Source organism: Blennius ocellaris (assembly GCF_963422515.1).
Source record: "Blennius ocellaris genome assembly, chromosome: 5".
Classification (NCBI taxonomy): Eukaryota; Metazoa; Chordata; class Actinopteri; order Blenniiformes; family Blenniidae; genus Blennius; species Blennius ocellaris.
The window spans coordinates 6,558,614-6,573,020 of NC_137654.1; the positions used below are offsets into that span (position 1 = coordinate 6,558,614).

At 40.7% G+C, this 14,407-nt stretch overlaps 1 protein-coding gene and 1 long non-coding RNA gene across 2 annotated transcripts in view; one reads left to right on the forward strand and one right to left on the reverse strand.

The window, feature by feature from the left end:
* klhdc8b (kelch domain containing 8B) overlaps window positions 1–14,407 on the reverse strand; it is a gene marked incomplete at both ends in the record, with an annotated part of 260,212 nt that overhangs the window by 205,777 nt on the left and 40,028 nt on the right. The window lies entirely within an intron of this gene.
* LOC308130020 lies at window positions 10,529–14,205 on the forward strand. The gene is made up of 7 exons (XR_013936618.1): window positions 10,529–11,665; window positions 11,750–11,830; window positions 11,989–12,051; window positions 12,128–12,187; window positions 12,752–12,805; window positions 13,107–13,154; window positions 13,708–14,205. It is a non-coding gene; the product is annotated as an uncharacterized lncRNA (long non-coding RNA).

The following is a 14,407-nucleotide window of genomic DNA, read 5'->3' on the forward strand; positions in this document are numbered from 1 at the left end:
ACTGTTCTCGTCTTTGCCAGCAAGGAGTAGCAAGACAAAACGCGTTAAGAAGAACGGTTCATGGTCTTCATTCAATATTCCATCATGGTCAGGAAAATATATTTTCAGAAGAAATCATTAAAACTGTTAATAATGATGTTTGAGGATATTCTTTGTACGCCTTTGATTGTGGACATAGACTTTGCAGACTCCGCCTCCAGCGGCCCCCAGGGGACTTGAGTTTGAGACCCCTGATTTAGAGGGGGAGTCCCTCTGTAGGCTCATTGTCACATCATTTCAGTATAATTTATCACTTAGCAACGTTTGCTTCACCAGTTTGATAATCAGTCCACCAGAGGGCGCCGACCTGAATCAACAGAGGTCAAATAATAGAAGAGTCGAGTGGTTCAGATCAGGTTCATATCCAAGACGTGTATCTAACAATGAGGATAAATGAGACTTTTATTGATTGATTGATTCAAACATTTATTCATTTAATTAATCATTTATTTATTTATTAATTCATTCGGTTCAGACATGTGATACCTTCAACACGTCATAGTTTTACATTCTAATGATCTCTATGTAAGTGTATCCAACATTAGGTACCTGGCTTCAATATTTCTGGTGTGAAATGTAAAAAGTGGTCATGACTGTGGGAGTCTGGATGCTGAGTGGGAAATGAGCCAAGCTGCGAAATCAAAGAACTGTACACACATCAAATGAAAGAGTCTGAATTGAATATAAATCTCCGCTGGCCGTCTCCAGATACATCACTTCTCAGATCAATACCATCCTCAAAGAGATTTAACATGATGTGTCTGCTTATACGTGTTGTTTCCAGATTGAAGAAGCTCGTGTTCAGGTATCAGGGGAGCAATGGGAAAGAAAACAACAATATAAGCTAAGAAATGCAATCATCTTTATTTTTCAACATTTTCCAAGGAGGCTAAAATAGATCGTTTGGGTATTTGCCTCTCTTTCTACCCTCGGAGGCCGTGTGTGAGTGCATGAATCATTATCGATGTGCTATTTGATCGTCTGTTACTGTAATTCCCCTGCAACAACATCCTCGCTGCTTCAGCCCAGGATTTTATCAGTCCACTCGCTTCCTGCTGAGAAACTGAATCTTGTGATGAGAGTTCAAGACGTGTCCAACTTATTGAACTCAGCGATGAAAGCAAACGAAAGCACACACAGTAGAAGCCTCTGCCCTTGTTATTGTTTAGAGATGGTTGGGGATGATTATAGCACACTGCCGTCAATCAGTTGGTGATAAGAGGAGCCGCGATGTTGTGATCGTGTCGAGACAGTTTGTGGAGATAAATCCACATCGTCCTCTGTCTTCCTGCAACAAGAAGACAAGTCTTCTCACAGCTCGGTGGGACCGTAGTCTTTCTGACTCAGGGAGGGGTGGAGTGTCAACATTCATAGTTGTACACGTTAAACGCTGTCGCTGAAAACTAGATCATTGTTTATATAGGCGGGTTTATTTTCATATAGTCAACCAAAGGATGTAGGAAAATTAATTCATCATCTTGCTCTAAAACCTCCATTCCACATGTATCCTAATAATCTAATTCAAATGTGCTTTGGCAAGTAAACAAAACCTGCCAGTTACATAACTGATGTTTTGTCACCTCAGTGCTTTCTAAAACCTGCAACACAGCTGGAAGCTTCAGTGATGCAGAAACAAAAGGCTTGATTATTGCAGGATTATGAACAACAGCTACAATCACTGGAGTTTCCATGAGGTTGTCAACTTCGCTATTGTGGGATTTCAAAACAGCAGATGTGTTTCTGTGTTGCTAGCATTAGCTTTAGCCTCACTGTGGCGTGAACACTGAAACAAGCTTTAGTAAAAAAGTCCAGGTTGTTTTCTTCCAGCAGATCGTCTTTTTGAGAGACCCATGGTAACGAAACATCAGTCTTCCAGCTTAATAAACCAAGTTTATTAGTCATTACAAGTTTTAATGTTACACTATTTTATGGCTTGAAATTGCCATCGTTGTATTTATATTAGCTTCTGTTGTAAAACCGTGTTTTACTCAAATATAAAAGTCATTTTTACCCTGATCTTGGTCTTGAAGATTATGCGCTTTTTTCTAGTTATTTTTCACAAATGACACATTAGTTCCGGCTACTTTAACTTTTGTAAGTAAAAGAGTCGTTAAAACGTAAGGCATGAGTTACTTTCTAGTTGTTTTTGAGTTCTCAGAAAATAACCAAAAATGTTTCCCAAAGAAATTAAAAGTGTTTTTTCAAACACCAAAATTAACCTGATCAGCGATTAATAATGAGGACTGTAATATCCATAATAACTTTTTTTTTTTGTTTTAACTTAGATTTTTGGATGATTTTTGGATGACCCCATAGTTATTATAGTTATGTGGTGCCGTTGGTTGTCTGTGTTCTTTTGACAGATGTGTTTTAGTTGGTTTCACAGTTGAGCTTCACAGTTTGTCCTGTGGAATTGTGTGCATGTGACTCTGTGTAATCTTGTAAATAAAATGTGTAATGAAAAAGAGTGAGGCCTCAGGCAGAACAGCTCCTGCAAAAAGTCAGGAGCTCATGGGGCTCTTAACACCACGGCTTCTTTTTTTTGTAATACAGCAGTAATTACATACTCATTTCAGTCATTTGCACAACATAATCCTGCGATGCTTCTCAGGGAGATTCGTTCATAGTTAAATCCTCTTTCTGTGGCTTCATGTGCGCGTCTGATTTTTAGCTGTGACGGTTGCAGTTCACTAAAATCCTCCATGTATCGCAGCGGTCCCGAACCCCGTCTGGGACCGGGCCGCACAGAAACAATAAATAAACGTACATTATTTACGTTTTATTTATGATCAGAGTTTGAACAATGTTTTATTTTGAAAAATGACCGAATTCTCTCCGTTACATCCGTCTGTGACTCACGCTTGTAAACCCACAAGCAGCAAAATGAGTAAAACACAGTCGTGTTTGTAAAGGAGAGGAGGTCCAGTGAGGAGACAGAAGAATAACATACAAGGAAGTAGAAAGACCCACAATAACACAGTGGCTTCACGTTTATTATTATATTCATAAAATAACCACTGTTTTTGTGGTGGTCGTTTGCGATCACTTCATTTTGTTGTATACTGTCAAAAATTGCTGTACATTTAGGGCCGTTTTCCAGCAGTGATACACTGTATTCATTTAATACAGTTTTGCACTGTAGTTTGCAATGCATTGTGGGTTGTTCAGTGTGAAACAACAGCGCTCAGGCCTTCAACGGTATGTTCATGTGATAAACTACAGTATTTCTTTAAACTGGTGCCCAAGTCAAGAGGGAAAGTTCTCCAGCCACTGAGGACATGAACAGGAAGCCACGTTTTCTCTTCAATGTTGGGTTTGTACGTCTACAAATGACAAAGCAACTAAAAAGTAATTAACATTTCTTTCTTCTCAGGAGAAACAACTACAGTGATGTTTGAAATAGAACCATTGCTCAGCAACATATCGAGCTGGTTACTGTGATTATCCTCCGACATTTTAACGTCTCTGAACAGAGTCAAGCTCTCGCTTTTCAAAATAAAGGACAATTTGAAGTGATAGGATTTCCACTTAGTTCTTCCAATCTGGAGTGATTAGAAACTGGTGTTGTGGGAGACGTGACTCAACACGGATATGGAATCTGGAACCTGGGAGTTATTCAGCTTCAATAAAGTATTTTTATCATAAATATGTGAATATTATTAACAACTGTTGTGTGATTTATATCCTCGGTGAATTGTTTCTTCATTAAGTTCAAGATCTTCCCCCTACAACACAGAACACTGGTCGTTTTGAATATTGAGATTTTAAATATTGCTGAGTCACTGTATTATCCCAGTCGACACCAAACCTTGAACTTTTAAAGTAACCCCAGAATGTTTCTGGAAATTAATTAGCTGTAATCAAATCAAAATCACTGTGTATCTGCTGCCAGTACTTTACTGAAAATAGGAAAAAAAATACAGAACTATACTGGAGCTTCAGAGCTGATTGCTGCAATGCATCATGGGAGTTTATGCTAGTCGTGTTTTAGATGTCATTATTGGGGTTATATTAGGTTTGTAGTGTTGGCAATGGTTGTGTGGTGTTTTTGTTAATCAATTCATGTAGTTAATGAGTTAATCTAGTTTAGTTTGGTTTATTAGTTGTGGATGGACAACCAGGAGTGAAGAGGGTTTGTGTGTCGTGTCCTCCTGCTCTCTTGTCTTGACAATGTCAAACTGAAAGAATTATGTCCAGCTGCCATAAGACTTAATGTTAAGTACTGGTGTCTCTGATGCCAGCACTTTACTCTAAGAAGAAAAAACAGAATTATATTGTTTCATGAAACAGTAATAACCTGTCAAACACAGTACAAACACTGCAAAGTCCTGACATTAAACTAGCAGTATGCTGTTATTGTACCTGTGACTTCAAAAGTGTATTTTCACTATGACTCTCAAAAAAAAATCTGAAGAATCAGCTCGGTCCTTTCGTTCTCCATTGGCGTGACGGGAGGAAGAAACAGACTGACGAGTGTTTAAAATGACGTATCGTATAAAATCAGGAAGACAGAAACTCGAGGCATCGTAGTGCTCAGGGCGCTGCAGTGTGCTGCTATAAATAGTGGATGTAGGACTGTGTGTGCGTGTGCATGTGCGTGCATGTGTGTGTGACTTTCCTAAGTCAATTATTTGTGGAGGCAGTGAAGAGGGCTGCGCCGCCACACGGCCTCGAGGCTCGGTGGATCACAAAACATTATATAAGACGCAGCAACAGCTGATGTTTCTGCTGGTGAGCGCACGCCTCCTCCGACATACAGAAACACAGCTGCACGCCGCGTGAGCGTCCTTTAATCTTCCCCAACACGCCGATTCCAACGGCGGCTGCATTATTCATCCTGTCGGCTTCTCGCCGGCCCGTCACAAACATCCCTGAAACGTGCGGAGGCCGTCGGGGAGGACGTGTGAGCTCCCAATTCCTACTGCTGCCGTATTGATCGCTCCCTCTGCTACGGGCCGACTCCCTGCTGTGACGTGTGCAGCAAATATATGCACACTGATGTGCTTCCTCTCCACACGGAAATGTCATAAAGTCTCAGTAGTTTGACCTTTCTAAGCCTTAAAGATGTGCTTCTGCCTCTCAAACTAAAAAAAAAAAACATGTGCAGACTGGTAGAAAAGTGTAAAAGTCGTATAAAGTTCATCTCAGACAAATCAACTTTATGTAAACGTTTCAGAAAGCCCAGTTTCAATGTTCAATAAATCCATGAGGTTTTAGAAGTGTCTACCAAATATTACTACAAATAGTCATATCACCTTTGTGAAAGTGAGGGAAACTCAAGTTAACCGTCCATTGCTCTGTATCATTGAGTTTGCTCGTACATTGTTGGTAAAGTCGATGACATTTCCTTCAGACGTCCATCAGAAACTTAGTAGAAGAGACACAAAGTCAGTTTAAGCAACATTTGACCTCCACCATCTTTTGAGTTCCTTCAGACGACAGCCTCAATCTTTAACTACTGATGAGAGTGAATAGAGTGTGAGGACTATAGGTGGCTCAGACCTATGACACTGACAATAATAAAGGTTTGACATATTGAGAATGAAATAAGAAATGCCTGGCGTTACAGTTATTGCTCGACTTAGATTTTATGTTTTTGGAGTTAAAAGGAATGAAAATGTGGACAAATCCACACAGACAGCTGCCAGAGCCACAAAAAAACACAAACAAATGCACAAAAAGCTTTTTTATTTCAACCCCCTATTAGAGGAGAAGCTAACTGAAAGACGTCCAGCTGAACGTTTAAAACCAATCAACCCTCTGCAGGTGGCGAACAGAAGAACTCTGGATGTTTTCACACGGTGACATTGCTGTTATTCCCTGGAGGAGGGATGGATGGAGCCTGAGCGTAAATAATAGAGGACGTAGATTATACAAGGTGGATGATTGCGGTATAGATGGAGCGGGCGGCAGGGAGAAGCAAGGACGGCTTTAAGATGAGGAGAGAAAATGAGCTGGGGCAGTGTGTGTGTGTGTGTGTGTGTGTGTGTGTGTGTGCGCGCGCGTATTGCTATGCTGGTGGGGACCATGACCTGAGATATCAGTCACCCCATGAGGTCCAATTTTTCCCGTGGGGACCAAAACCCGGTCCTCACAGGCACAAGCATTGCAATCAATAGAAAATGGCCTCCTGATGAGCCTAGTGTGGTTTTTTTGATGGACCTCATGCAGTCAAAAGGAAGTGTGTTTTGGACAGCGTCCCCACTGGTCATTTTGATGTACTGCAGTGTGTAAGTTTGCACCCGTGGGGTCATTTTCCTGAGAGTGTGTGTAAGTGTGTATTGCAAATAAACGTAATATTTCATAAGGATTTATGCATTTTCAAGTGACAAACCATTTTTGTTATTGATTTACTTTGCCTAAAATTAATGGAGTCAATTTAATCACTGTAAAGTCCTGTCAAAGCAGTCGTATTTCATTCTTTGCAATATGTATATGTACATTTTTAATTTTTTTTATTTAGCTATAATAAATATATTGAAAAAAAATGTGAATGCTCAAGAAAGCCCTCTAACCCAGTCAAAGTCACATAGAGCAGGGAATGCAAATAAATAAATACATTGGAACACAGTGGAACAACAGACTACAACTACATCTCTGAGTAAATAAATACTTGTAATAGTAAAAGTCTGATAATGAAACCGTGAGTCAGACTTCTGGTAAATTAGAGCCATGTGCTGATGTTTCAGATGTTTTTAAAGTATGACATTTATTCATATTGCTCTACAGTGGGACACTAATTAAATTGGCCACGTTGAGCGGGCATCACGCTCACCAGAGGTGTTTCGGACTAACTGGTTTCCCTGTTAACTGGTAACCAACGTCCATTAGTGGGCGCAGTTGTGGCCAGTACGCATGCGCACTCCGCGTGCATACTGGCCACATACTGGCATCCTGCACTGGCTGGAGAAGAGACTGATCAGTGAGCGAGCCAGCCGGCTGGAGCCGAGACTTAAGTCCCGTTTCCGCCGCACAAAAAGTTCTTATAAAAGTGCTTTAAAAGGTAGGCGGGGCTTAAGAGCTCCACAGATATGACATTACAACAGTCGTCTCAGCTTGGCTGCAGATCTAGATCTTATGAATCCTCTGTTGTTGTTTACATCCTCCACTTTGCACTTGTTGTTTAGTTAACTTCTTTTTTTTTTTTTATTCACTCCGGCGATCACCCGAGCCTCGCTGCATCGCGTCCGCGGTCCGTCGATGCAGCGGCGATGCAGCGGATGAACAGAACGCTGACCGCCTCTGCATCACGTTTGAACAGAAACCAGAGACGCGATGCGAGAGACCCGGGGCACGACGCGACGCACCGCACCACGCCACGCACCGCACCACGCCACGCACCGCACGCACCGCACGCACCGCACCACGCGACGCGACGCACCGCGCGACGTGACGCACCGCACGACGCGACGCACCGCACCGCACGACGTGACACACCACACCGCACCGCACAACGCGACGAGACGCACCCCCCAGCGTTTCAAACCCCCACTGCTCACCCCCCAGCGCGGGGCGCACTGACGATATGCTGCAAACAGTAAGCTGCATTTTGTGCTGAAGCTGTTTACTGGCAGCAGGTTAACAGGTGTTTCTCAAAGCCCTAAGTCTGTTAATATGTGAGCTAATATGCACATGATGTAAACAAAACAGCTGCATAAGTCTAGTGACATAACTTCAGTAAAAATGTACAAGTACCTGCATTACTCTGACAGTTGTTTTTTTATGTTCTCCAGACAGAGTGCTATACGAAGGTTTTCTGCTCGTTTAAAGCGCTCGCGGGATCATCATGAAAAATGCTTGTCAAAGCACGTGGAATATGAGAATGGTCAAACACAGGTAAAGATGATGGGTCTTTGTTATTCACATCTGATATATTGTTTTCACATTTTCCTCATTTAGTTTGAGGAGGCTGGATTATTGTAACGGTGTGTTTACAGGGCTAAGTTAAAAAAAACAACTAATTGCTGCAGCTCATCCAAAACTCTCAGCACATTACACCTTCCATCAGGAGGTTTACTAAATGATCCAGACCTCTGACGTCCTCAGGAAGAGGTTGAAAGTGAGACAGACTGAAGAGAGGACATAATATTTGTATGTGAATTGAGACGCCAAATACCAATATGGGGAAATCCTAAAGTACACTATTCCAAATGCATTTTTATTAGCTTATATTTTTACTAACTATTTACTCTCCTGTGATAATTGCATTTTGTCTTTTAAATGATCATTTTTTACATGATGTCTTTTGTTTATTTGATTTTAATATATCTTTTGTGTTAATGTGGCTTTGTGAGGCACTTTGAGTTCCTTGTGTACAAACATTAAAATATACTTGCCAAACCACATGTAACAAAACATCAGAAATTGTTATACTAACTCCTGTGTGTTCTACCTGTTGAGCCCTTCATGAGGCCTGATGAAGAGGCGGAGGCCACATCAGAACGTTCTCCTGAGCCGCCGGCACCTCTCAAAATTTCAGTAAGTATTCAATAGTTACTGTTATTAATCAGCAGCAACCCACCAGGAAATTAGTAATTCTTAAGGAAAAAGCCCACTGTCTGAATTACATCATGGTGTTCAGTATCTTTCATTTGGTTTTTTTTGTTGAAAATGTGGCAGGTGAACACTGTGTGTTTAAAAGAGTATTATGGGTGCTCTAAATCCATACTGTGAAGTAAAACTGAGCATATTGTGTCTGCCATGTAAAAGAAGTAGTTTAATTTTTGCTTAATAAACGTAACTATGTGGTCAAGACGTGACCACTTCCATTGTAGAACTATAAGCTACTGCCTAAGCTTGGTTTTCGCATTTGCCTTTACAAGCTCATATTGTTCAATTGTCTTACAGAATACACAATGTTTTGTCAATTTATTGATATGTTGAGATGTTTCTTTTGACCTTATTAGCATATTCTGTATTGAACAAATCCAAAGTAATTGAAAGTAATAAAGTTACATTACTTTAATATTATGGCACTTGGGTTAGATTTTTTTTATCAAGTAACGAAGAACTGTATAGGAATACATATTTATAGTACCCCTCCCAACCTAGCGCATGATGTACACGAGTACTGCACCACCCTACCATGTGTTTAAGAAACAAATCAATACAGTCTATCAGGATGTCCTTGATTTAGGTTGCAGAATTTGAATTTGAATCAAATGTGTGACTACGTCAGGTTTTTTTTTTTTTTAACCATGGCAGTGACTCTGTCATCTCAATCTCTGCACCACATCCTAATGTTCAGCACTAGTTCATTAAAACAGCGCCAAACCATTCCATCATGATTCCATCTCACTCTGTGTGTGTATGGAGAGCAAGCCAATGTTCTAACTGCGTATAACACAACATCAGAAACTGTAGCAGCACTAACTCCTGTGTGTTCTACCTCTTTAGCCCGTCATGGTGACGTCTCATGAAGAAGAGGAGGCCACATCAGAACCTTCTCCTGAACCCCTGGCACCTTTCAACAGTTTGGTAAGTATTCAACAGTTATTGTTATAAATCATCTTCATGCACATTCCCTTTATAAATCACGTTCCACCTGGAAAGTTGCGCAATTCATCTCCTGCTCTCCACACGCCACTTTCTACCATAAATGGTCAATGCAAAGTGCCTCATCAATATTTTTACATCTCATCCAGCCTTTTGATCGCTGGCATTTGACACTAAATCCTTACAGAAAAGAGGAAGAACTTTATCTAAACTGAACTTTATCGGCCTGCTGTGCCTCTGTGCATTGAGAGTAGTGGGGATGAATATCGTCCATCAAAAGATTCAACAACAGCAAGCAGTCCAGACGAATCAGATAATCTCAGAATTGAGATTTCACCACTGAAACCGAAGAGAAAAAAGACAAAGAGGACTTACAGCAGAAAAAATGTGTCCGGCAAGTTGTCTGCTAAGGATGATGGGAGAGCAGAGAGTGGACCATCAAATGAAACAAGCCCTGGGAAGGTGTCTGTTTTGAAGCTCCAGAAAAAGAATGATGGTGCTCGTGTTAACAGTAAAAGGCACTATTGCCTGTACTGTCCTGTGCACTGCTATAAAATGGCACGACACTTGATGAGGAAACACAGCAATGAACCTGCTGTGACACAAGCAAAAATGTTTCCGGTGAACTCAAAAGAAAAGAAATTGCATTTGGACTTAATTCGGAACAAAGGAAATCATGCACACAATAATGAGGTTCTAAAGGTTGGTTCTGGAACACTAATCCCATGCCAGCTATCTGAGAATCATGTGAGACCTAGTGATTACATGCACTGCATCAATTGTGAAGCTTTGCTTAAAAGAAAGTCATTATGGAGGCACATGTCCAGGTGCAAGCTTGCGCAAAAGTGCGTGACAAAAAAGCCTGGTAAAAGTCGGATCCAATCACTCTGTGCCTTTGCGCAGCCAGTCCCAGAAGGAGTCAGCAGAAAGCTTTGGGAGCTGGTGAATGCTATGCACCAAGATGATGTTTCAGTCATCAAATTGAACATTTGTATGCAAAGCATGGACATGACAAAACAAAACACGAGTACATAAGACAGCAAATGAGAGAAATTGGCAGACTCGTATGCCACTCGAGAAAATCTGGCAAACTTAAAAAAATTGAGGATTTTTTTATACCCTCCAACTTCAACTATGTGGTTGAAGCAGTAAAAGATGTAGCTGGCTTTGACGAGAACAAAAACATCTACAAAACACCTTCATGAGCTTTGAAGCTCGGTCATAGCCTGAAAAAAATTTCAGATATTCTTGAATGTGAGGCGCAGATGACTGGGTCTGATGAAGAATTTCTGAAAAATGTGCAGAAGAGCCGCAATTTGTATGACAAAAAATGGGACACTAGTATTTCATCACGAGCCCTACAAACTCTGAGAGAGGCTAAATGGAACACTCCCCATCTCCTCCCCTTCACTGAAGATGTGAAGACAATGCACATGTACATTGAAAAGTGTAGGGACAAATATAAAAAGACTCTTACAAATGATCCAAATAGGAGAAACTGGTCCAAGCTTGCTACTTTGACTCTGGGTGAGGTTATTTTGTTTAACCGCAGGAGAGAGGGTGAGGTGTCCAAGATGCCACTGACTGCCTTTACCCTTAGAGACACCTCAGAAGTCCATTCTGACCTGGCACAAGGACTTTCCCCACTGGAGCAAAAGCTTTGTCAGCATTTTCAGCGAATTGAAATAAGGGGGAAGAGAAACAGGAAAGTTCCCATCCTTCTTACACCGGACATGCTCTCTTCAATGAAAACTTTAGTTGCACATCGGAGGACCTGTCGTGTTCCTGATGAAAATCCCTTTTTCTTCTCGAGACCCGAAGCAGAGACTCATCTGAGGGGATCGGATGCCATCAGACACATTGCAAAAGAATGTGCCTGAAACTCTTTCCTCAACCAAGCTGAGGAAGCAGATCTCCACACTGTCCACGGTCCTGAATCTGAAGGATCATGAGATGGATGTGCTTGCAAATTATCTTGGCCACGACATTTGGGTTCATAGACAGTATTATTGACTGCCTGAAGGAACTCTGGAGTTGGCTAAAGTCAGCAAAGTGCTGTGTGCACTTGAACAAGGACGCCTGTCAGACTTCAAGGGAATGAGCCTGGACCAAATCCAAATCAATCCAAATGGTAAATACATTTATTCAGTTTAAATTCTTATTTCTAGTTGAGTAGATGTTTGTTTTTTCACACTTTGTGAACCCTGTTTTTCAGAGAGAGTCCTGGAAGCTGTGGACAGTGAGGTCTCAGACATGGAGACGGACAATAACTCATCTTTCAGCAGTCAATCTGCAGGTGATCTTTACATTTAAGTCTGTCCTCTGGGCAAGTGCCCTGTACAGCGCATGGTGCTGTATGTCTTTGTTTATGGAGGGGCAAGGAGGGACATGCATGTGTTTAAAGACCATTAAGACAATATCATTGGTAACTTCATAATGCCTGATTTGTTACAGGATCTTCAAGAGAAAAAAGGAAAATGCCTCACAATGACTCTGGTGAAGACGCCACACCATTAGGTAACCTACTAACCTTCCATTATTTCCTTGTTTACGTACACTGAAAAATAAAGACAAGAATTGATTGTTTCAACAGCATCCTCTACACCAAGGAGGCAGCAGTGTGTCCAGCCAGACGATGATGATGCTGAGGAAGGTATTTCACACTCAAATGCTGTCCATGTGACTGTTTTTAACTATCATCACTTCAGAAACTTTGGAAAAAGTTAACAGTGCTGGATGGTATTTTCTAAGATTGTGATGTTATCACAGTGTATCACTTAATTTTTTCTTCTCGTGATTAGGTCAAACCAATACTTTGGTAATTAATCATCACTTCCCCTGCCAATCACTATCCATAATAAGATCTTTCAGGGCTTGTATTAATTTATTACAATAAAATAAACCATATTTATGTTCCACCTGTAAAGGTGTTCAGTCCTCTCCTGCTGTCAGTCTGTCACTGCAGGGAGAGGGGCTGTGTCTCACTCAAGAAACAAAGAATGACAGATTTGAACCTTTATAGTAGAGTTATTTGATATGTTGTGACTGACGGTAACCTGTTAGCTGTGGAGCTAGCTGCCGTGACATAGAGAGCAGAATAAATACTGCGTTTTCACGTTAACGTCTGTGCGGGAACAACACTGATATTAATAAAGTTTTGGTGTTTGAATCAGATTTATTGCTGTTGCTTTCCCAAGAATCAAGCAATTTTTAGCAGGCCCTTCTGCACCAAAGAGACTGACTTTGACATCCATCACTGATGATGAAGAAGGTATTTTATACACCAACTGCTATTTTACGCTCCCTCTTGCTACTTGTTTGTTGCTTTCTTTTAACAAAGCAGAGGAATTAATATAATCATGTGTTAGTATTCCCAAATTTGCTAAATAAGGTTTTTAATGAGGCAATTGATCAGAAATCTGTGAATGGAGTTCATAACTTGGGTTGTCACTGATGGGATTGTTTCATCTGGATGGTGGAGCTGCTGCCTGACGTAGCAAACCTGCTTCAAGCTGACCTTACTTCTTAGGTCAGCTCAAGATTTCTGTCTGGTTTATTCTTTATTTTCTTAGGACCCCAAATAGAAGACAGAGCACAGCAACATGAATCTTCTGGTACAGGTATGACACAAGCTGGACTGTTGGCCTATTACCTTTTTCAACACAGAACCACTGAGCAGATATTGTTATTCTTTGCATTATTAAAACAAAGTTGTAGTTGGTGCATTTCTTATCCTGTATGATGCTTTTATGTCATGGGTGATCATTTACTGCTTTGGAGCTATAATGATCAAAATTCCACCTATAACTTCTATACCTGGTTCAGTTTAAACAGATGCCGCTACCGTATGCTTATTGCTTTCAATAGTAACTTGTATTGGTGCATTTGTAGAAAAACGCCAAAAGAAATACATAATTGGTTTGGTGCCACATCAGTAGAACTGATGATGTAATCCATTTTAGATTAGCTAAGTTTTTTTTTTAGCAACTTTCTATCAAAATATCAACTTTCAGGACATTGCTTGATGGAATTAGACATCCGATCGACTAATGAAGCTGGTTGGTCATTGGAATCTTGCGTTAAGATGATGTGAATCTGTTGAATGAGTTTGAGTGAGACCAGCCAAGTGGTCTGTAGAGCTGATTGTCTTTTTTTTCTTTCTTCCTGTCATAGGAACCGTAAAGAAGAGGATGTGGACACCTGTTGAAGTTCGTGCAGTAGAAAAGACACTGAAGGTGTTCAGAGACTCTGGGGAAGTTCCTGGGAAAACAGACTGCATGAATTGCATCCAGGCATCATTGCTGGAGCTGAAGACAAGAACCTGGAGGGCTGTTAAGTATTATGTTAAAAACTGAATCACAGCAGCTCGGCGTGAAAGTGCAAAACGATACTAAAGATTTAGTCAGGCTTTTGTTTTGATAACAGTTCCCTGTTTCTGTGAGTTTTGGAGATTTTAATATTGTTCTAAAAATGTGGTAGTTGAAAAGTTTGATTTAAAGTTGTATTTTATTTTCATCACACCATGTTAGTGTGGTATTACAGGTAAACGAAATTTGGTGAGCTAAAAAATGATTGAAAATCATATTGCTCAATGTTCAAAGATTACACAAATGTTTGACTACAAAGCACAAACAGTTTTTTTTTAAAGGTTTCCATTTGATGTTTGGCAAAGACACCAAACCAATGACAGAGTTCATCACTATACCGGATGCAACTCTTGACTGGATTGCAGCGTTGCATCCTGTGTCGTGATGTACTCTTCTTTTGTGGGTTTTCAGTTTTCAAAGTGATTTTTGTGTTATTTTAATTTTTTCATGATTTTAGAAGTTAAAATCAGGGCTGTAGGGCCCTCAGAAAGGGTGGATCCCACCAG